General features: G+C 41.3%; 1 long non-coding RNA gene across 1 annotated transcript in view; it reads left to right on the forward strand.

The window, feature by feature from the left end:
• Nucleotides 1–13,337, forward strand: part of LOC118168588 — an 80,511-nt gene extending 67,174 nt beyond the window's left edge. The window contains exons 2-3 of the long non-coding RNA XR_004751662.1: nucleotides 11,608–11,698; nucleotides 12,920–13,337. This is a non-coding gene — a long non-coding RNA (uncharacterized LOC118168588). The remainder of the gene's footprint in view (nucleotides 1–11,607; nucleotides 11,699–12,919) is intronic.
• Nucleotides 13,338–23,592: the final 10,255 nt, after the last annotated feature.

Raw genomic sequence — 23,592 nt, forward strand, 5'->3', positions numbered from 1 at the left:
AGTTTATGCCATTAAGGTCATGACCAAGTATCCCTACAGCCCAAATAATAAAGTTTAATAATCCTTCTCAAGAAAAGTCAACCAGAGAGTAAATCCAGATGGTAATTTAGCACAATTTCAGGGATGCTCTAAGTTAAAAAGGCTGGAATACTCCCTTGATGCAAATCCTATGACATTACATTGCAATTTCATGGCACGTTCCTTCACCGCAATTTCCTTTTCCCAGTATGATCATTTCCCCCCACATGGGAGACAGTGAACTCTAGCGTATGGATTTCCCAGTGTTTATCATTCTCCAGAGGGCAACTGCGAATCATCACAAGTCCATAAAGAATCCAGCCATTAGTGGCAGAGAGTCAGTCTTCAGCATATGCTTCTGCACAGTTATTGATGGTGGATGCATGGTCTCATATATACTTCTGAAGCAAGGGAGACAGGCTCAATGCTTTCTTACTCAGTCATAGGTAAAGATATTTTTGGCATGCATCCATGCATATTCTGTCTGAAACAAGTTCAGGAAAGAAGCTGAAAGTACTTTGGGAATTCAGTTCTGATGAGATTTATACTTTATGGAGCTGTGGCTGCCAAAATTACTTTTTTAAATGTATGTTAAAAATAAAACCTATGTATCTCAGGTCTACATATAACTGTTTTCTGCAGAACATGACCTACTAGTATGTCCTGCCAGAATATATGATACACCAATTTTGCCTCTTCTGATAGGGTAAATTCATGCCTGCCATATATCGCCTATAAATATTAATTGGTATTACTCCAGGGATGAATTTGGCTGCTTAGTACAGGAACAAGCCTGTTCATCTGGATGGATGTGCTTCCTTGAACACGGGCCAATGCCTAATGTCTGAAAGGCAAAAGAAACTCTTCCTCATGAACTTGTTGAATAATATCATAGTTTCATGGGGAAAAAAATGTATTTTCCTATGCCCATTAGTATTACCGATGACTTCGTCAGATGCAGAATAGAAGAAGAAATTCTCGAAGGAAAATACAAGGTGAAAGCATTTGTTCCGAGTTAAACCTTTTCTGAGAGAACAACTGGGAAAAATTGGAGGCAACAATCAGAAACAACAGTGAGAGGCTGGGCCCTTAGGAAACAGTTGGTCTTGAGGCAAAAATGCTTTGGGAACCAAAATATAGCCAAAAATGTCCTCTAAGGGTTTTCTGTGCACCTGCAGCATTTCCTGTGTAAAAAGTTAGTTTATCATTATGCATGGAAAACTTTTAGAAGGTGCTTCGGGGGGGCCCGGTCGGAAATATCTGCCCAGGGGGCCCCGGTTGGAAATTTCTTGTGGAATGGGCTCCTCTACCTGGCTTCAGTCTTTTAAGGTCAATTGCTCCTTATTACCAGTAGAAATAACCTGACCAGGGGCTTAGTGGTTAGAGTCGACCTCGTGAATTAACTACAACAGGTGCACAAGGGTCATATTTCTGTCAGTCATTCTGTGAGGAAAATTAGTACAGAGCCTGTTAAAAAATCAATAAAAACAAAGAAAACAAAGAAAGAAAAGAAAAAAAGAAAAGGACCTTCAAGGCAAAACTGCTGTCATAGATTTTCATCTGTCTGGTCATGACAGATAAAGAACGTAGCAATCAGAATTACTTTCCTTGACATTAATGCAATTTAAATTTGCTTTTCTGAGATCTCTTCTTTAGGCAGGACTTTTCAAAATCTAGCCCCAAAACCTCTGACTACAGTATTTACTTTGGCTGCGTATAAACTATCCTGTGTAAATGCCAGGATGCGGATCCTCACTCACTAGTCAGAGTCACAGAATCGCTAGACCACCAGGGATCAAGTCAAGGACTGGGCTGAAGGTTTGGGCTTTAATTTGGTTACATGCCTACGTTGCTCTGTCCTGGCAGGTCATGGGAAGCAAATTGGCCGGCTTGGGGGAGCTTATGTACACGTGGCTTTTAGGCTGCAGCCAAAGTGTTCCTCTAGATCTGGAAGTTTGAAGAGGGTTGCAGTCTCCAAGCTCAGATACAGCCACAAATTAGTCTGGCGCAACTGGTTTTTGTTCTTTGCACTAGTTGTTCCTTCACCTCCTCTTCAGAGACAAGGCCACGCGTCTCGTGCTCCTTCGGTAGTAAACAAACCAGTGTGCAATGTGTTCATTTGATTCGTGTCAGTATGGAACAATGCTAGGGCTGCACGATGAAATATAACCTTCCATTGAAGAAAAACAGAGTGATTAGTGAACATAGTTCTTGTATCATGCAAAGGAACGGTCCAGCAATTTGTGTAAATAGTGGGTTTGAAGGGCGAACATTGAGACTCTAGTCTGGGAGATAAGAGGACCAAGGAGTTTTTTAGGAAACTGCTGACTTTGGCATGGGACGCTGCCCAAGCCTCTGATACCCGGCAAAGAGATCCACCAAATAAGGAGAAAGGGGGAGTTGAAGGATGACCAAAGGACAAAGCCTGGGAGGAAGACTACGAGACTACGGAGTTGTAAGTATTTAAGGCGTATACCGTTCGGTTGGGTGGGATTCAGTTACCTGTATTTATAAGAGTGTGACTGAGACGGAACTTAGTTCTGAAGTGAGTGTGGAGGTCTTCTAACCGCGGCTTCAATCTCCCGCGAGGGACTTGGCCGGTGAAGGACCGAAGTGATTCCTATAGGATTCGTGGGTGGGTGATAGGTCCTAAACCCCCTGCAAGACACTCTTACTGGCTAACCAAGGGCTGTAGGAATTGCCACAGTAAAATTCCTAGATGGGTCAGACAAAATTGAAGACCCGGGACCAGAGGAAAGGGAGAAAATTAAACATGGTTCAGTACTATATGATAGAATGGCCAAGTCAGGATATCCAATAATTACTAAGGACCTAGAACCTGTGGAATCAGGACCTTTGAGCCCATCGTGGTCAGCTCAGGCTTGTGAGCTGTATGCTCTATGTAGGGCCCTGGAACTATTAAAGGGGAAAAAGCGGGGCTATATTTACAGCACGTTGAACTGAGTGAACTCCCCATGCCTGAATCACCACCAGAAAGCAGTGTTGTGCAACTAAAACTGGAAGTTTCTTCGAAGATGTTGCCATTAAATTAATAATATTAATTAATAAAATATAATTAATTAAAAAAAAAAAGTACTCATCTCTTGCCATAAAATACTGTTGCTATTAAACTTTATGTTCCAGTTTGTCCAGTTTGGAGACAAAAAGGAATGTAGTTAAGGCATGAGCATGTGACTTTCTGTTTCCTTAAGGGGGTGAGCTTTAATTCTATTCATGCTAATTCTCAGTGAGACATACCGGCATCCATGTAGACCCACTCATTTTAATGTTGTAAAATCATGGGTCAGATGATTCAAAGCCTTAATGTAAATGTACTCAGGTAGGGGAAAGGTGGTGATCATTTATTTTAAAAAGTCATATGGTGGATTTGTTTGTTTGTTTTTTTAAGTTTGTACTAATATAAAAATCACATGAGCACGCTTGTTGAACAGGAAAAGTTATTTTTCTGTAAGTGCATTTACTCTTTCTATTTTTGAACAAACAGAAGTATCAAATACTTGTTTAAATATTGAGTGGGTGTTTTAGCCTGCAAATTTAATACTGGCTCTAAAACTCTGCTTTGATAAGTACCATTTATTATACCACTATATTTCTGAGGTTTGCATAATCATAAAAGGACCTCAAAACTTGAATACACAGACTGAAATATAAGCTGATAGCCTTGAATATGTCAGTGTGCTATATAGTGGTCTCTGAGGACTGTCACGATAACCCTTTTACATTACAAAGCTAATGTTTTAGTCCTAAATTTTCAGGACCCCTTAGTACAGAAGAAAGCTTTATACAATTACTGATGTGAATTTCTCTAAAAATGTGTGTCTTTGTGTCCAGTTGTATTATTTAAGTGTTCCTTTGTATCAATTTGTGTATGCTTATGTTGTGGTTTAACCCAGCAGCTAAACACCACACAGCCGTTCGTTCACCCTCCCCCCCCCTCTGGGATAGGGGAGAGAAACGAGAAAAACTAAGGCCTGTGGGTTGAGATAGAGACAGTTTATTGGGACAGAAAGTACAATAATAATAATAATAATGTGTACGGAGCGGGTGATGCACGGTGCAGTTGCTTCCTACCCACTGACCGATGCCCAGCCTGTCCCCAGGCAGCCAACCCCCCCATCCCGGCTAGCCACCCCTATCTATTTTTCAGCATGCCGTCAGATGGTACGGAATACCCCTTTGGCCAGTTTGGGTCAGCTGTCCTGGGTCTGTCCCCTCCCAGCTCCTGCTGCACCCCCAGCCTGCCCGCTGGCAGGACAGAGTGAGGAGCTGAAAACTCCTTGGCTTAGTGTAAGCACTGCTCTGCAGCAATTAAAACATCAGTGTGTTATCAACATTAGTCTCATCCTAAATCCAAAACATAGCACCCTACCAGCTACTGGGAGGAAAATTAATTCTATCCTAACTAAAACCAGGACAGCTTCTAAAACAAAGAAGGGGGACTAGGGGTGTGACCCCTAGGAAAAGATAGATATAGTATGCTATGTTCTTAAATTTTTTAAGTCGATGGACAGAGGAAGGTCCGTGCATCTGTCCGTGCAGGAGAAAAGGCGACAGACAGATCTAGGAGACAGATCTGGGAGAAACTCAGTCATTTATCACACCAGCATAGATTAAAGCCTCTTTCTTCAAGTCAGTAAGGTATCGGGCTACAAAGCTGGTGAAGGGCCTAGAGGGGAAGCCGTCTGAGGAGCGGCTGAGGTCACTTGGTCTGTTCAGCCTGGAAAAGAGGAGGCTGAGGGGAGACCTCATCACAGTCTACAGCTTCCTCACGAGGGGGAGCGGAGGGGCAGGCACCGATCTATTCTCTTTAGTCACCAGCGATAGGACCCACGGGAATGGTGTCAGGCTGAGGCAGGGGAGGTTAAGGCCGCACACTGGTGGTCGCACACTGGAACATGCTCCCCAGGGAAGTAGTCACTGCACCAAGCCTGTGGGAGTTTAAGAAGCGTTTGGACTGTGCACTGAGTCACATGGTCTGAATTTTGGGGTGGACCTGTGTGGTGCCAGGAGCTGCAATCAATGATCCTTCCAGGACCATTCCACCTCAGGCTATTCTATGATTCTGTACCCGCCTTTGGTTTCCGCGAGAATTCAGGCCCTCACAAGTGAAGTTTCTTCTGAATGGTGTTTCTTCTGAACAGGAGAGTTTTATTGCCCGCTTGAAATCTTAAAGGGATGTAGTAACAAAAGCAAAGGCTTTTGTACAAAAAGTACCCGAGGCATAGGCCTGCAAGAAGATAAACCTGTAGGAATGTTCTCAAATAATTGTCTTTGGCCAAAAGCTTTAGATTGGTTGAATCCTTGAAAGTTCACTAACATAAACTTAGGTTGCATCACTGAATTTGAAGTAGCAAGATTTCAGATTGCAGCAGACTAGGGGTAGGATATTATCGTTTCAGACAAATATGATCTACGTAGGGTGAAGTGTTCCGGCATGCTTACAATCTGCCAAAGGCCAGAAAACGGGACCTTTATTTTAAGACTGTATGGAAAAGAAAACATCATCAACAACAACAGAGAAGGGACTTTTCCTTCACCTACATTTTATTATTATTTTGCAACTCCTTCAGGTGTCCACAAGGAATTATGCTCCCCTACCCTCCTCCCCCGCCCATCCAAAGAAATGAAAAAGACATTATGGCATAGAGGTAGAATTTCAGGTCACACCAGAAGACAGTCTTCTCACTGAAGTATAGTTAAGCCCCACAAAGTGCCCCAAAACCTGCCAAAAATAATGCATGTACAGGTTAGTTTTACATGTTAGCATTATTTACTTGTCTGGTCTTGCATTCAGGGCTTGATCTGTCTGGGGGGGAACATGTAATGCCGTGCAAGGTTGTTTGGTTGTATGAGTGACAACGGGACTTTAAGATTTTGATCTGTTTGTACAGAAGCAAAATGCAGAAGAGCGCACTGTCTCCAAGGGAAACGTAGAAACTACCTGTTGCTTCTCAGGCTTAAAGTTAAAAGGTATAAGCATCCGTTAAGGTGTAAGAAAAGTGTAATCAGCTCTTTGAGTACAATTCTCGTATATACGTGAACATTTTCCTCTCCCATTTCCAACTTGGAGTGAAACATTTTTCATCATACTCTTAGATCAGGATTCTGATTCTAACAATGGTTCCTAGTGCAAATTTCCAGAGAAGAGAGAAGCAAACCAGTCCTGACTGCTTGGAATGAGATGGAGATAGCAAACAAATGGAAGTGAAGAAGATAAACCTGTAGGAATGTTCTCAAATAATTGTCTTTGGCCAAAAGCTTTAGATTGGTCGAATCCTTGAAAGTTAACTAATGTCAACTCAGGTTGCATCACTGGATCTGAAGTAGCAAGATAGACTTGCACCATCGCAGAGCCACAGTCACAGGCTAAATCGGCACTGCCTTTCACTTCACAAGAGTGGAAGAGAAAAGCACATCCTTCTACTTTGTCAGCCACTGGCAGACCTAGAGAAAGAAAAAACAAAAGTGGTTAAAATTAAAAAGGCATGGTTTTTTAGGGCATTTCACCGACTATGGAGTAGTAACCAGGCAACAAATAAAAGGGAAGATGAAACAGTAGAAGGTACTTGCATGGCCTTAATTTACATGGCAATTGACAACAACCACAATCTGCACTGATTTAGAAGTGCCTGACACCATTCACCCTTGAGACAGAAAAATGGGATTCCCATATTATGTAAGGGGAGTGCAACCACCCTCACAAGACAAGAGTCTGGGGTATGCGACTGAGTCCTGAAACTCTGAAGACTAGGCAGCACCAAAGTCAACTGAGAAGGGAAAAGGAAGCTGTCTGGAAGTTCACATCACAGGGAGGACACTCAGATTTTAGCCTGAAGCACCTATTTTTAGAGACAGGATGGGAACAGGTTCTTTTCAAGCCAAGGACCATTTCTCCATCCTCAAAGCTAAAGAAAGAGAACTATTTCCAGAGAAGAAACAGCCAGAAATGAACTACATGCTACTAACATGTCTGTGTGCATTAGAAGATACAGCTAAATTAAGTTGCCAATACATTATATAAAGCAATACTATTCCTTTAATTGATACTTATTTTCATAGTGTCTTATTTCTGATTCTGATACAGTCATTACTGGACTGACTCAAAGAAAGGACCATCTTGAGATAGGAATGGAACGGGCAGTTTTCTGGGTTATAGGAGCCTGGGAATGGAGGAACAGCGCACCTTTGTTTTAGCAGACAAGTTATGATTGGTTACAATACTTCAGTGGCTTCCCTAAGTCATTCACAGTGACCCAAGCCTGAACCCATGCCACAACTGCTCTCCCCCAGTTTTTTATTATTATTATTATTTTATTTTCATTTATTTTTATTGTGTGTTCAAAATTACAATACAATCAAAACCAAACCCTACCTGTAGATAACAGCATCTGGTTTTCTACAGTGTAGTACCAGTGGCTGTTTCTGATCTGAAAATAACTCTTCTCAGAACAGTGAAAAAAAATAAGATTTAGAACAAAACGAGTAACAAGTACCTTAGGAGCATGAGTTCAGGTGGGGAGCTACCACCTATCAGAGCTTCCAGCTGATTCCAATACCTTCTTCTCTCAAATTACAGCCTCTGTTACCAGCCTTTGCTTTTGTTTCAGCAGTCAAGCAGGTGAGCTTCCATCGCCATGATACCAGTATTGGATGCAGCACTTTGGGTGGAGCTCATCAGCCTGCTATATATAGAAGCAAGGTCCCTCAGGCTTACTTTGTTCATTAGGTATTTTTAATTATGATTCTTTTAGAGGGGGCTGGTCCAACTTAAGGTATATTGGTGTCTTTAGACAGTTTGCTTGTTAAGCTTTCAGAGGGAATGAAGTCCTGAATTGTTGTCTTACGTTGCTGGAGTACACCTGAGAAAGTTAGATGGTGACATTATGTGCTTAGAATATGGATATGTCCAGAGGAGTGGACTTTTTTTTGTTTGTTTGTTTGTTTGTGCTGATCCACTTGCTGAAAGGAGTGGAAACAATTGTGATAGTCTTGAAATAAGCCAAAAAGAAAAGGTTTGTTAGCAGTTACATTAATCTCTATGCATTTCAGGTGGTGCAGCAGCTACTATTTTGTTTTAATGGAATTTGGCCAGGCAGCCTCTGAAGAACAGGGATGGGACTTATAACTATCATAGTTAAGGCTGTAGCATACTTTGAGTGCCTTGGCAATAGAGAGGTGTCAGTAATACATCACTTAATGGTGGCTGGAAGGGATTTGTGTTCCTAGAATGCAGGGGACTAGGAAGATGGCCACAGCTATGATTTGATAATGGAGGGAGATCCTGCCCTTTGTGTGTTTACGTTGACTTATGAGTGTTTATTGTTGTTTGCATTGTGGCATTTCTAGACCTTAGGACAGATTCAGGCTTCAGAACAATAGCAAAAGGTAGTCTTTACTGCAAGGCTTAATTCAACGTAGCAGAGATGGAGCGTGTTCTTCTGGAGAATGCTATGTGTTTTTTATGCTCTTGTCTCAAGTGAATGAGCTGTTTTACGATGCTGTAGCTTGTGAAGTTCCGTTGTAGTTAGTGTTTCATGTAAATGCTAACCTGCAGTAAAAGGAAGAAAATCCATTTTGCACCACAATTTGACTATTTCATCCTATGTACTGTGTGGACCCCATTACAAGACGCTTGTCAGGCAGGACAGTTTCCAATGTGCAATAACCTTCTGTCAGGGAAGACTACAAATACCCTACTTCTTGAAAGGCTCTTGTCCAAATTCTGTTTAGAATAAACAAAGCAGTTGAAAGACTAGTACCTAAGTAGCTTTTTAGTTGATTTGCTTCCAGCTTAAAGAGTGATGACCAAGGTGACCGTTCTGCAAGAGCAAAAAAATGTTGCATTGTTCCTCTTGATGCGTGAAATGCATGCAAAGTTGCTTGGAAAGTGCAAGTTGATTAGTAAAAGAAAGCTTGCAGTAATTGTAGTGAAATCAAAAAAGGAACTAAGGAAGAGCATTGAAAAGAATACACTTAATTGTATGTAATTACTTGATGTATATTTCAATCAGAGGAAGAAAGGGAAAGGAGCATGCTAAATGGTATTGGTATGGCAATTATGCTAAGATCATTTTCTCAAATGACTGAACTTGGTGTGAGTTTTGAATTAAAAAAAATAATAATGCCAATTGTTTCTAGCTGCTTTTGAAAATGGTTATAACTTTTCTTCGCTGTGATAAGTCAAAACGCTCTACCCTGTCCTTCAAATATGTTTGCATGTTTGACAAAGTTCACTTTCTGTACTGGTAATACTCTGCAAGCAAATTCTGTAGAATACAAGTCCAACAGAACTTGAAGCATCAGTACACAAGTAAAAAGCCTTGAGCCATGTGATGCTGCAGCCACTTAAACATGCGAGTGCTCTAAAACAGCTGCTCAGTCAAATGAGCTTCTGACATACCAGGTTTGATATCTTTGAATGAATTATAGTCTAGTTTAAAGTAAGGATGTGTGTATTGCAGAGGAAAGTGGAAGCAGTCTGTGAGCAGGGTTCCTGGTGTGAATTCAAATGCTCTTGTCTCTGTACAAGTAATCACAGTTGACTGTGCTAAATCATTAATAAATTGAAGGTCACATCCTATCCATCCCTTTAATCTGTTTCCCATGGGTAGTAAAGTTTAGAGATGGAATAACTTATTCTATTTTATAATCACTTTTTGTATTGGAGAAGTTCATGCAAATGTTTTCCTTTTTGGGCTTAGGCTTAATGCAGGAAGATAATGCTACTGGTGACAAGCAAATGAGTGTACTGGTACGACTGGGGTGAGGTGGGGGATTCGGATGTTCTGAGAAGTTGAGTGATTTTTCTTTTTCTCCTGGCATCATCTGCTAAGCACATCGTATGTTTTTAAGGTGGTCAAGAAAATGCACAGTATTAATACCCAGAGATGGTGAAATCTGAATGTAGATGAGTTATCTAAGTATGCATCTTGGTGTGCGCACCATCAGGAGATGTCACTGAGGACCATAGATGGCTATTTTGACTGGAACACTTGTAATTTACAATGGTCTTTTGTGCCTCTGAACTGCTTTTAATCCAGAAAAAGTCTCGGACTTGTACTGAAGTTACATTCTGGAGGGTATATTTACATTCTGTTCTGAGGCTTTATCAAACCTGAATCTGGACAGCGCTGTAGCAGCAGCAATGTAGAGTTCAAAATGCTGGCGAACCTTTTAGCTGCCTTATTCTGAGCTACTGCTGTTGCAGAATCACAGAATGGTTTGGGTTGGAAGGGACCTAAAAGAGGATGTAATTCCAACCCCCCTGCCAGGGGCAGGAATACCTCCCACCAAACCAGGATCCTCAAAGACTCACCCAGCCTGGCCTTAAGCACTTGGAGGGATGGGGCATCCACAGCTTCTGGGAAACCTGTTCCAGAGCCTCAGTGCCCTCTGAGTCAAGAAATTCTTCCTGATGTACAATCTAAACCTACTCTCTTTTGGTTTAAAGCTATTCCCCCATGTCCTGTCACTACTCTCCCTGGGGAGTTCCTCCCCAGGTTTCCTGTAGGCCCCTGTTAGGTACCGAGAGGCTGCTATAAGGTCTCCCCACAGCCTCCTCTTCCCCAGGCTGAACAACTCCAGCTCCCGAATCCTGTCCTTGTAGGAGAGGGCCTCCAGCCCCTGGGTCATCTTTCTGGCCCTTCTCTGGACTCGTTCTCACAGGCCCATGTCCTCCTTGTGCTGGGGGCCCCAGAGCTGAACACAGTGCTCCAGGTGGGGTCTCACAAGCAGGAAGACCTTGAAATGATTTCCTCCCAGCAGCAAGCAGTTGAAATTTGCTCCCACAGCAGCAGTGCTGCTCACCACAGCTGAAATATATTCTCGATCCTGGGTGCTTGTCAGAGGCATGAGTGCCTTTTGCCAAATTCTAGCCTGAATTCTAAACCAAGTGCAGGTGTGAGGTTGTGATGCCTGTCCTGGCTTGTGCAGGTCAAAAGGTTAGATGATTAAGTCTAATTCTGTTGTGGCCTACATGGCCCCCACTCCCCCCCCCCCCCCTTTAGGCACATGTGTTCCCAAAAAGGTCCACTGTGAGGAGTTGTTTTCTGTCAGTGGACAAATCATGGCTCACAGTAAAAGCTGTTGTTGATTTATTGGAAATATGGGCGGTCTTTTGCTGCAGAAAGAGGAACTTAGTGAGCTTTTTAGAGAATTGAAGAGTTTCTTTCTATATGGCTCTACTAAACACCAACCACGGTTGATGCCATGAGAGGGTTTTGATATTCTCCTGGCTACAAGACAGCTGTTGTCCCCTGCCTCCCCTCCTGATGGGTTTCTGCAGCATACAGTGGGCTGCATCGGTATACATTTGTCAGAATGTGGACAGGTATTTTAGGTAAAAGCACACATTTCTTACTTGCTTGTTGAGGAGTGCTGTGGAAACTTCCAAACCTTCGTATATATGAATGCACGTGGGACTTGGGTATCTTTCATTGCATTAGCTGACTTGGCAAGTATTCCAATTAACAGAAACCGTAAGGGGGGATGGAAAATGTGGCCTAACATGTTATTTCCATGTTGATGCATTATAATGATTCCCTTAAAATGTCTTGTCTTATTCTTCAGGGAAGCCTTATCTCATCGGCATACGATGTTCACCAAGGGCCTGCTGGAAGATCCAAGTCCAGTCTGCACTTGTGAAGCACCTGCTCTGCAGGTAAGTTTTCAAAATAAATGTTTCTTTCAGTGGTCCTGCAAGATACAGATCTGGAGAGGAAACTGAAAATAAACCCATTGCAGGGTCACGAAGTATGTTTCTCATCCTCTCTAAGGATGAAACATCTCAGTGATAAAATGCACGAAGTGGAGAGATGTCAGCTTTGTATGGAAATTGTATGGGCTAGGATGTCAATTCCCGCATTTATTCAAAAGGAACCTGCACAATGTTTCCGTAATGCGATGTCTAGCTCACACGTGCTGCGGGGTAGCAGTGACCTTCTTTCTGCTCTGAATTGCTAGTCTGGCTACAGTGGAAGGGCTTAGAGAGAGAGGGGTGCAAGCGAGGGGAGCACTGCGGCATGTAGCCCTGTGGGAGCGCACGCTTGCTAACAGGATCCTCTGCTCTCATGTGGCGTTCTTCCTGTTCCACAGCAAGGCAGCCTTTGTGTGGGGATTTGAAGGGTGGAAGCTGACAGTGTAAAAAGTCAGTGCAAAACATGAGCCTTCAGCAACTAATAGGAATTTGGAGTGGGCACCTCATCAAGGTGATTTTTTTTACCTTATAGGTAGTGTAGGCTTGTCCTTGTTATATAAACTGTCTGTTGGACAAAAGGGTGAAAGAGAAAGCTTAAGAAACAGAGCCAGGTGTTTCTCTCCAATTCCTTGGTGAAACTGCCTCTGCCCTGAGGAAATGAGCTGAAGTGTCAATACTTTATTGAAATAATAAACAAGAAAGCAAGAGTTAAATGTCCATGCCAGTAAATCACTGCAACTTTGAGAGGTTGATTTAAGAAAATATCAAATGAACTTCCTATTACAGTAGCAGTAGCTTGCCTAATTCAAAATTTTAATGTTAAACTCTACAATGAAATCTGATGAAATATTTTGTCTTTGTGAGAGCCTAGTCCTTTCCTAACCTTGTATAAAGAAATGGAAGAAGTAATTGTTTTCCTTTTAACCAGGACTCTTATCGATAATCCACCTAGAAATGGGACATGATTTCTGCTGGCAAAAGAAATGAGCAAGTCATTATCCAGGACTAATGGTTAACTTAGCCATTTAATGATGTGTAAGAGGAGCTAAATGGCATTTCTTTCTTTGTTTAACAGTTCGTATTTTCTCTTTATATTTCATTACTGTTCAAAAAAAGCTATCGTTTGCATTTATCTTGTAATACATAATCTTTCTAAGAAAGATGAGTAATCACTGGCCATATCAGGTTCTGATTTTGTCTCGCCTTCACTCTGGGGACTTCTACTAAGGAGAGGGCAAACTGGGGAATTCCTTCTGGGATATGTTGATGCTTGCATTTTCTGGTGAAGTTATGCTTGCTATGTTCATACAGTGCTGAACCAAGCAGTTGTTCTTCTCATAAAGCTTCCAACTGTAACCTTTGTCCAGAGTGCTTTGACAAGTAGAGCTGTAGCTTCTGTATAGCTGGAACTGAACAATGGAGATGTGATGGAACTTTGGGTTCTGTGGATACCTCCTGACAAGCGATGGCTGATTTGACGTAAGGAGCTGATCAGATGGAAATCATCAGTGAACCCAATATTATACTTTGCAGTGTGTGTACAATTGCCTTGGTAGCTTCCAAAAGAGTGTAGTTGGGGATTTTAAGAAGTCCGCCTTGTTCTTATGCCCCAAAAACTATCTTCATTCTTTAAGCCCAAGACACATTCATACTTTAGTATGAATGTGTATTTAGTAAAATGTATTTAGTAAAATGAAAAAGGGCTTGATTTTTTTTTTTTGTGGATGTCAGGTCTCTGGCCATTATATCTGTCCATGTCTGTACGCTTGAGATACATGCTGCTGTAATTGGTCTCCGGCTTCAAAATAACCAAGTGTGGTTTTTTTAATAAAACTCTGAGGAGGGAATACTGATATTTTCTTTCTGAGGGAGGAATTGAACTCAGAAATGAACTTGGAACTGTCCCTCACCATTTTTTAGAAACTGATCAGCCTGTCGATCCTCAGGCATGACTGATTTCAGTGTTGGGCAGGAGAACTAGGAGCTAAGTCCAGATGGCAATTATTGAAGAACCAGTCAGAAAGTAGAATGATCTGTGTTTATGTTAACACTTCTACCAGAATGAGTTTCTTTTGCTATAATACTATGGAAGTTTTCTGGGACCTGCTAATGTAAATTTATTTCAGTATGAAACTGTAATTGTGTTCCAGTCCTGTTCTGTTTGGCAACTTTTGCTACCTGCTATACCTATGTCAAAATAGAAGCAAATTTCACCAACGAGCCTATTTTTTTTTTAATTTTTTTTTTATTTTTTTCCTCTTCAGAAGGTATTCATCTGATGTATTTCTTTGTTAAGATTTGTTAGAGATGGACGTTTAACTGCTAGTGTTCTTGTGGTCAAATAAAGCATAACTAAGCTCCTGGAAAAATGGACGGGTATTTAAAAAAAAAAAAAAAAGGGCAAAGCAAGTTTAGGTCTTGAACAATAAATTACCTTCTGTGCTGCTTGTCTGTAGGCTTTGTTATTTCAGCCTAATGGACACCGTGTGCCTGAGTGGGGACACATTCTCCAGTACTGTGTACTTGAGTGGTGTCTGACTTAATGCGGGCTGCATGCAGAAGTGGGTTTAAATCAAGAGTAAGGGAGCAAGTGGGAAGGTAACTTTTCATCTCCCAGTGGACTAGTGCTGGGAAGCTTGTCATGGAATTTCAGGACAGACTTCACAGATGCCAGAGGTTTAGATATTTTGAGTACACTTCAGTCCAGCAGAGCCTCCTTGGCGTGTTCTCTGCCGCTGTGGCAGCGTTAAATTTTATGGCACTGTTTTACAAGTGGAACAAGGTATTCTGGGGTGGTGTTCTGCCATCTGAAACAAGATACTATGGGGATGATGTCCTGGTATAGACTGTGAAACCTCAACCCCTTTGTTTTAGCAGCAGCATTTCCAGGTGAACCCCCACCCCCCCCCCCAACACTACTACTTCCTATATCATTGGGTCAATTTTGATACTGAAAATGGGTTTGGAGGATGTATGAAGTGAAGGTCTCTTTTGCCCCAGGTGCTAGGGGTCAGCTCAGCTGCTGGTCACTTTCAAACAATGTAAGTTTGTGGTATCCAACTGCTGACTTGATTACTAATCTGACTCCTCTTTTTCAGTTCTTCTTGTTATTACTCAGAGATCAGCCGTTGAACTGTGGGGGCGTTCAACTCCCAGAGCCCTGGGAAGGCATACTATTAGTGGAAGTTCAGCAATTATACTTTATCATGAGACCTGGAGTGGTTTCTCTGTGGTGGTTATCTTAAGAAGGTGCTCACTAGGGCATGCGCATCTTCTTGCTTGCAGACTTCTGAGGATGATAGCTGCTATCAGTGCCAAAAAAAATCCACAGGTTCACTGTGTCTGCACAGAACTCTTTAACATCTGCTACTGGGATCCTGTTAGAATTTCTTTTCCTTCCGTCTATAATCAGCACAATTCCTCTGCCCCAGTATTTTGGGAGGGTCGACCCGCTCTAAGCACCCACTTTACTTCCTGTCTTTGCTAGGGATTGTGTTCTTAGTGGCACATCACCAAGAGGATGGCTACCACAATAGGTACTATCAAACTTGTCATTTCTTCCTTTCCTACTTCCTCCCCTTTTCCCTTGGTCCACGTAAGATTTTAGCCATGACAATATTTCTATTCAGCTCCTGTTCTAACAAGTCTCGTGTCAGTTGTGAGGTGGTAGCACTGCAGGTGTAGAGTGTGCCATTATTATATGATCCCTTGGCATCCCTCAACCAACTGAGAAGGTAGAAACCGTGAATTTTTTATACATTGTGAGGTAAACTGCAAGATAACGTTCAGGAATTAAGGCAAAGCCTTCAGCTAATTCCATTCCCCTATAGGCAGAGAGCAAAATTTAGGTGGCATTGACTGAAATCCAGTTGAGATAATTTTTGCAAGACTGCCCATCATCTGTGAAGCAAGACATCTGTGCTTCATGAACATAAAAATACGTAAAGCAAGAGGTCTCTTGAGAAATGGGTACTTGGCTGTTCATTGGTTCTTTCTAGTGACATTTTAGTGCCAGGGATGCTTGATATGAGATGAGGCTAGGGATATAAATAGGAGGAGAGGATTAATTGCATACTGTGAATGAGGAAGGACTGTGGTGTTCTTAAACGATATCTGCTTGGCTGTTAGGATGCAGAGGTTTTAATTTTTTTACCTGGGATGTATTTCAGGATGGTGATACCACTTGAATGTTCTGAAGTCAGAAACCAGAACTAGGGCCAATCTAGTTGTTAGTCATTAGTCTATTGAGTCTCTTTTATCAGGTTAGTTTTAATATAAGTTCCAGGCCTTGATCTTTTATCCCTATGAGGAGCTGGTGGTTCTATTAAATTGAAATCAATCTCATAATACGATCTTCTACGGTGTTTTTTTTCCTTAACATAAGATGCCTTTGGTTCTTTTAGTCCCTCCGTGGAATAAATGAGCAAAGTTCTTTTATAAATAACTAAGGTCTGAGACTCTAATACCTGTCCTTCTTCTGCTGGACTCAGTTACTTTCATACTTATTTTTACGTTCTCTTTTCATGGAGAGGCACTGATGTCATAAAGTGTGTCCCTCCTTTTAAGATTCTCATCGGCGAGGAATTATATTAAAGTAATAAGGCAGAAATTAGCTGGGATTAAAGAGTTATAAAAAGGGAAATTGCCAAAAATGATTTTTTTTTTTTTTTTATGAGCACAATATCTAAATACAGTCTTCATAGAATAGCAATAAAACATGATCTAGTGATAATAAATCTGTAAAAGGAAATAGTATTTGGATGTATTTCCCATTTTCTTACTGTGATAGAGGAAATTGCAGGAAATTCATCGCTGTCATCACAAAATCATTCCTTCTGTTTATGATTGCTCTGCTTAGTGTTACTAAAAATTAAAATTGGCTTACTGAAAAAACCTCCTGTGAACCAGTCAGAGCTCACTCATCTCCTAAACAACATTCATACATGTCCTGAACCTCAGGAATGGATATAGGAAGGTGAGGGGGAACAGGCAGGCCAGTGAGAGCATCTGCTGAATGTCTGCTCCATCTCCCTGTTTTCACGTGGAAATAATATACGACAGTGTTTCTTGCACGTTCCCTTCCCTTGCAAATGATTCAATTAACCACAGCGGTACCAACCTAGCATCAAAGCGCAGGGGCAGTCTTCATAATGATGAGCTTTGTGGATATTTAAAATGGGGGCAAGCTCTGTCTCTGATAGAAGCAGCAAGGAGATGTTTATCCAGCCATTCTTCATCATGTTCAAATTGTATTGCAAGAAGAGCTTGACGAATACCTCAGAAATCAGCTACTAGAACCCCCACCTTGAACGATGATTAGTCATACTTCTATCTTTCTTGTGTTATCCGTGAGAGACTGCTGCCTTGTTGCATACTGCAGGCACAAATGCTTATCAAAATAGGTTGTCTTCGCTTGCTAATATTACGTTTTCTTATGTGAATGTTTTCTCGAAATGGCTGTTTATCTTCCATTACTGAAACACAAACATAACAACACAACTGATCTGCCCGATCACAAGTGCCTTTCAAAGAAGAAAGGGTGTGTTTTTAAGCTTTCAAACAAATCAAGAAATATTCAAGTTGAAGGCAACTCTGAATCTTGGCTTTATGACATGTTTCTATACCCATGACCTATAAATTGTATACGCACCTGGGTATAGCTCTGGCCTTCTGATACGCACCTACGCCCCAGGGTGTGAGCAGGAGATTCACTGTGCCGCCTGCTGTCCATTGAAATTAAACACGGGTGCTCAGGGAGGGGAGGAGGGAGCTTCCATGAAGTCTTGTAGATCACCTGAAGGAGATGATTGAGATGATGCCTGCAGGGTACCTCGTGAGTGAACATATGAATCGGACTAGAATTTCATGGGAGCCTCATTAAATTAGGGCTATAGGCCAAGTAAAGAAGCTCAATCATATGAATTTACATGGCGATGGAATGGTTCACAATCCTTGTTTTTTAAATGACCGAAGAGACATTGAAGAGGACTGAAGAGTAAGAAGAGTAATGGGTTTTCTATAACGTGATTAAATTTATGTGTGCAAGTTAGGCAGTGAACTGGATGGCTACCAATGCATGCAGTGCATTGCCCACCTAGTAAATTTTACACAAACTCTGCCCCGTACTTCCCCAAAGCACTTAATTCAGTCACATCAAAGCCCATAATGCTATGCCTGCTTTTCAGCAGGGACTATCATGGAGACAAATTAGAACGCTATTTTTTTTCTTTATGTTAAATTGCTGTCCCAGAAAATCTCTGCTCTTTCTTATAATGCAAAATATTTTTATTCCATCAGAATCATCTGGATAGGCTGGACCGATGGGCTGAGGCCAATGGTATGAAGTTCAACAAGGACAAGTGCCGGGTCCTGCACCTGGGGCCCAACAACCCCACACAGAGCTATAGGCTGGGAGATGTGTGGTTAGAAAGCTGCCTGGCAGAGAAGGACCTGGGAGCATTGGTTGACAGTTGGCTGAATATGAGCCAGCAGCGTGCTCAGGCGGCCAAGAAGGCCAGCAGCATCTTGTCTTGCATAAGAAACAGTGTGGCCAGCAGGGCCAGGGAAGTGATTGTCCCCCTGAACTCAGCTCTGGTGAGGCCGCACCTCGAGTACTGCATTCAGTTTTGGGCCCTTCGCTACAAGAAGGACATGGAGGTGCTCGAGCGAGTACAGAGGAGGGCAACGAAGCTGGTGAAGGGTCTGGAGAACAAGTCTTATGAGGAGCAGCTGAGGGAGCTGGGACTGTTTAGCCTGGAGAAGAGGAGGCTCAGGGGTGACCTTATTGCACTCTACGGGTACCTGAAGGGAGGCTGTAGCGAGGTGGGGGTTGGTCTATTCTCCCACGTGCCTGGTGACAGGACAAGGGGGAATGGGCTAAAGTTGCGCCAGGGGAGGTTTAGGTTGGATATTAGGAAGAATTTCTTTCCTGAGCAGGTTGTTAGTCACTGGAATAGGCTGCCCAGGGAAGTGGTTGAGTCACCATCCCTGGAGGTCTTTAAAAGACGTTTAGATGTAGAGCTTAGGGATATGGTTTAGTGGAGGACTTGTTAGTGTTAGGTCAGAGGTTGGACTCAGTGATCTTGGAGGTCTCTTCCAACCTAGACTATTCTGTGATTCTGTGATTCTGAGAATAAGAAAAAAGTGGAATATCTCGCTCAAGTTACAGAACAGGTGAGGGTAAATTATTAAATAGAAAAAAGGTATATAGGAAAAAGGCAGGAAACGGAAGACTTTGGACCAAACATCCTTATAAAATATATATAACTACTTAGATGTTATTTAAATTCTTTTAATATGAATCCCTCTATATGTACCTGAGTATACGCAGGCTGTATATGGGAATCTACAGCGTACATGCATTATTCCAACACATGTGAGAGGATAGCTAGGACTCTCTAAAACAGACATTTGCACTGGGTTGTGAAGGAGACTGTTGCACTCATCCAAGGAACCCATTCTCAGTTTCACTATTTGCGCTGACCTGTTGCCATGTTTGATTTTTTTTTTTTTTTGATAACTTGATAAGTGGAAGAAATTAAGCTCCTGATGATGTCATGTCCTGATATACCCATGCCCTCCTACCACAGGGAATGAGTATGTAAAGAGAAATACATGGGGAAAAAACAGCCCTTCTGCCCTGAAGAGGTGCTAAAGGGATGATAAGGAAGCCTTGAGCATCTCCTCCCTTGGCCGTGTTTAGCATCTGGAGCAAGGGGGAGCTGAGTGGTGGATCCTGAGGGGAGTTGCAGGTGGGAGTTAGCCTCACAAATGAGATGAGATGTTAAAGAACCTGATGTGAAGAACTAGGAATGATGTGTCTAGGGAAGATAGTGCTGAATGCAATCTTAACTGTGCAGTTAACCTACATTTCTTCAGTGTTAAAAACATCTGTTGTGAGTTATATATATATATATATATTATTATTTAACCTTGCTTCATAAAAAATCTGCTTCAGATTAGACAGGGAAATAGTACACATCCTTCAGATGAGTAATTCTTACAGCTCCATGGTGGGCTGCTTTTTCAGACTCCACAATGCTAATACGGTTCGCTTCCTCTGTGTAATGATGTCTGATTTACAGATTCATAACACGGTGAAATAATTGTTCTAGTGATCAGCAGTGGATAGAAAATCCCCTTGGCATGCAGCAAGATAACAGGGAGAGCACGTACAATCAAATGCAGGCTGAAACGGTTTGTAGTAATAGCGATATCTGTACCTTTATAAATAGCAGTTGTAGTTGAAGGACACAAGCAGGAAGTCTGTAGGTAGAAATAATATGATTTATTAAGACTTTATTTTATGTGAACAGGCGTAATCACAAAATGCACGTGCCAATATATGTAGACAGATTCATTTTAAAACGAAGTAAAATGATTTCTGAGAGCAAAAAGTGAAAAGCGACACTTTTATTATATTGACTGGCATTTAATTATTTAAATGCCTAATGTGCATTTTGCTTTTGGATAATTAGTTGTCATTTTCCAAAAGCAATTACATTTTAAATGTTACCACAGTTTTTCAAAGGGAAACTTAAACTTTTGTTCTTGTGGCTGAATTGGTATTCAGATCCAAGACTTGCCCAAAATGCATTTTCCTCGGAGGAATATGTATGGCAAACAGTGGTAATGCATGGGCAGGGTTTATCTCTCTCTGAAAAAAAAAAAAAAGAAAAGATAAATAAGAATTTCTAATCAAGCTATCTCATGCTGCTGTGCCAGGTACAAAGTGATTCTTCTGAATAACCTCATGCTACGTGAACAGAGTGTTTCTCCTGTACCTGCGGAACTTCCCTCTCTGTTATGGATGCAAATGGGGTTGCTTCAGTTCTTGTGGAGCAGCTTCCGCATGTGGCTTGAACTTGTGTCCCTCTGCCAATTTTGTATTTACTTAAATTATTCTACTTTCATCCTGTTTTCGTTCCTAGGGAAGATTACTCCAGCGCAGGTAACAGCTCAGCTAGAAGTTCTGAGCATACATGAGGGAAGTTAAAACCATCATAGCAAAATTTAGATAACGATACATATTTTTGCTGTGTAGAACACCTTGTAGGGATAGCTACTGTACGGTATGCGGGCCTGGTCAAAACACAGGTGAGCTGTTTGACCCATTTAGAACTGCAGGGAAATTTCTGAGAATTCGCTCCTAATAGCCTCGGAGAGGAGCAAAGACGAAGGAGCACCACAAGCTCTGTGTTCCAACGCTTTCCCTTTCTGCAGAAGTAACTAAACCATGACTGCCCACTGAAGAGTGCTTGGTGTACTGGTAGCAAGGGAGTGCAGCGTGTTCAAATGCACCCAGCTCCCAGGAAGGGGAAAATGCAAAGTCAGGGCTGCTGCACGTGCAAATGCAGCGTTCAATCTGTTGTCTCACAAAGTCATGTATGGGACTTGTATTTCCACTTGTGGCATCTTTCCTGAAGTCTCATAAGTTGTTCTGTACCAAAGTGGGATGAAATGAAGACTTTTCTAAGCTGTGTGTGAAATGAGGAGAGAATACCTTCCAGTAAAGATGTTCACCTGCAATGTCAGAAACCCAAGTCAAAGCCACGTTCAAGTTGGAGTTGAATTTGGCTTTTTTTCTGCTTTTATCTATCCACTTGGAGGTTTTCCATTTACTGCAAATTGAAGAAGATTTCAGGACGGTCCTAATAATCATATGTATTTTAGAGTATTTTAAAGAAGCAGCAGGTAAATATGAAGGGGCTCTGTCTATCGTATTCTTTTTGCTTATCACAGAAATGGAACCAAGGGCAGTAGCTTCTACACATCCTGCTGTGCCACAGAACAGAACGTGGAAGTTTGCTGGTTAAGATTGTTTTTGTTTTGATGAATAAACCACACAAGAGCACTGAGCCAGGCTGCTGCTGGCTGTTATATTACCGGACACAATGCAGCGACATTCCTCATGTCCAGATTTGTTAAGACTTGGTGTTTCTTTCTCATTGGAAAGGTGACAGCATTAGCACGGTACGCAGTTGGCCTAGTGCTGAAGGATGAATGGCTGTGTTGTTACCCCTAGATCTTCCTTGGAAATATGTTCCCTAAGGATGTGGTTATACAGTTGAATCTTTCTTGGGCAGAGCGCAGGGCTTCCTTCAGAAGCGTATGCCTGAAATCTAAAATGAAACTTCATGCTTAGACTTTGTAGCAAGACTGTTGTCCGCTCCTTTTTTCTTATGAGATCTGTAAGGGAAGATTACAGGAAAGCAGGCAAACATCTAAACTGTTCCTAATTGCTATTTATACTGCCTCGGCAATGATGATTTTAGCTACATTCCCACTTTATAAATGACACATGTAATTGGGTTAAACAGAATCACACACAACATTTGTTGGTCAATTACCTCTTAAATTATGTATGTTTTCTTAATTTGGAAATGCAATTTTTCTTCCACACATAAAGCTCTTTTCTAAATATGTACTTAGTATATCTGAAACGATTACTTGTATTTGTACGCAGAAGCTAAATTGAATAGAGTTTTTCTATTATGTGTATACATTTCTATAATCAGGAAGACACCTTTATTTCTGTGTGTATGGGGTGTTCTCTGACTAATGGACAGAGAAATCAACGTGTGTGCAATTCTTTGACAAGGAAAATCTGAAAACCAAATGTGTTCAGTCAATATGTTCATATTTATTAAAGTTAATATTACCCTAAGGCTCAATTATTTGAATTTACTAGAATTCCAGTAAGAATATTTGTCGAGGTAAATGCATTCTTGCATGACACCTTTAAATACATGTAACATGAAATCCCGTTTTACAAAAATAATTGACCTCCACCATGAAAACAGTAGCTAAAGATGTTAATAGTTTTACATTTGCTCTCTCAACAAAACAAGGTCAAAACTAATCTTACAAAAACATGCATGGTATATATGATCACTATCTGTTTCACAAACCTTCACTTTGGAAATATCCTTGAAAAAGTTTGTGTAAATGCCCGATTTCTTTGCTTGTTTAAATGGACGTTCCTCCACTAACGCTACTGTGTCGATGCTGATTTGTACCAACTAATTTAGTATTGGATTCTTACTGTAAACAGCACCATTCACCGTACAGAGAACAGCATTTAAATGCGCTCAACGTATTTAATTTTCCCAAATTCAGATTTAGGCATGAGCCATAATAAACAGTAGTTTGAACTGACAAATATTTTTACTTAAACGCTATTTTTTCCATAATGTCAATTTATGATACGATATTACTTGAGTTAGAAATTTCAGTGTCTAAGCTTTTGAAGAAATATTATTTTTCTATGTCAGTGCAATCTATCACTTCACCAGACTCGATCATGTATCTGCATTACTATATGGGGCAGAGGATCCCCAAGATCAGGGAAGCTTGTAAATCGTGATGTACAAACAGGATTATGAAAATAAAATGAAATGCAGTTTGTTATTACAGGTTGACTCTTTGCAAAAAGCGAAAGTGGTACATAGTGCCATAAAACTATAGTTATCAGCATTGTAATTTTCTACTACATAAAATGCTGGAAAAGCTACGGGATGGAACTGATGGCAGATCATGCAAGCATTATGCTAGCTTATTTTTTTGAGATGCACGGGGAGTTTCAGACATACAGTTTATACTCACATCTATCGGCATGCTGCCTAGTGAATGCTTTTGTTTAGGGTCACTCAAAACTGCTCTCCTCTCAGTCTCTTAATGGCTTGCATTAGCAAGTGCATGTCATCTGGAGAAACATTCCTTCGTGTGTAGTTTGCTCAGAAATGTTTGCAATGTATTTCCATGGTTTTTTTCATTGTTTTCTGCATCCCTCTTTTTCCTCAGCAGCTTTGATGAACATAGCAGCGTTCATCTCTTTTAGAGGTTGTGAACAGGAGAAC

Source organism: Oxyura jamaicensis, chromosome 5 (genome assembly GCF_011077185.1).
Source record: "Oxyura jamaicensis isolate SHBP4307 breed ruddy duck chromosome 5, BPBGC_Ojam_1.0, whole genome shotgun sequence".
In the NCBI taxonomy this organism is placed as follows: domain Eukaryota; kingdom Metazoa; phylum Chordata; class Aves; order Anseriformes; family Anatidae; genus Oxyura; species Oxyura jamaicensis.